This window comes from Arachis duranensis, chromosome 3 (genome assembly GCF_000817695.3).
Source record: "Arachis duranensis cultivar V14167 chromosome 3, aradu.V14167.gnm2.J7QH, whole genome shotgun sequence".
NCBI classification, from domain to species: domain Eukaryota; kingdom Viridiplantae; phylum Streptophyta; class Magnoliopsida; order Fabales; family Fabaceae; genus Arachis; species Arachis duranensis.
In genome coordinates, this window is record NC_029774.3 from 56,162,020 (window position 1) to 56,163,089 (window position 1,070).

Below are 1,070 nucleotides of genomic sequence, written 5' to 3' on the forward strand. Positions count from 1 at the left end.
GTCCCAAACCAACTCAAGAGGGGAGACCTCAAACCAATTGCAAGAGGCTGGCTAGACTTTATTGGGCATTTCATATTGCCTACTAGCAACCGTTCTGGCTAGACTTTATTGGGCATTTCAATCTGATTGCTTGTGAGATCTACACAATTGCAAACAAGAATTCCACTGAAGCCAAACTGGCTTACCCAAGCTTGATCTCCTTGCTCTGTAAAGAGGTTGGGATGAAGATGGGAGTAGATGAATTCATACCAATTGAACATTCAATCACCAAGAAGTCAATGGAAGGACAAATGCAAGACAACTCTATCAAAAAGAGGGCGTAGGAGTTCCTCCCTGAATTTCCTGAAATTGACTACTGGGCCAGCCTAGAAGCATCTGTCACCAAGTTGCAAGAAACTATGGAACAACTTATGGAAGAACAGCAAATCAGAATTGCATGCTCTGTAAATTGCTGAAGGAACAAGAAAAGCAGGGGCATGAACTTCAAGAGTTGAAATGCCAAAAGTTCTCCCCTCAAGTTGAGGGAGCATCCACTTCTCAAAATCAAGGTTGTTGAGTCCTAACTCTGTGATAACCTCTATCATTAGGAGCCTATTTGAATTTTTGTTTTCTATTACTATTAGTCTTATCTTATATCTATTTTTTAGTCTTGTTCTTAATTCATGATTAATAAAATTTAAGGCTCATGTCTTAAAGCTATGAATGTCCTATGAATCCATCACCTCTCTTAAATGAAAAATGCTTTAATCACAAAAGAACAAGAAGTACAGGATTTCAAATTCATCTCTAAAACTAGTTGAATTAGTTTGATGTGGTGACAATACTTTTTGTTTTCTGAATGAATGCTTGAACAGTGCATATGTCTTTTGAATTTGTTGTTTTAAGAATGTTAAAATTGTTGGCTCTTGAAAGAATGATGGAAAAGGAGAACTGTTATTGAGGATCTGAAAAATCATCAAATTGATTCTTGAAGCAAGAAAAAGCAGTGAATACAAAAAAAATGAAAAAAATGAAAAAAATATATAATAATAAAGTTGTGATCCAAGGCAAAAAGAGTGTGCTTAAGAACC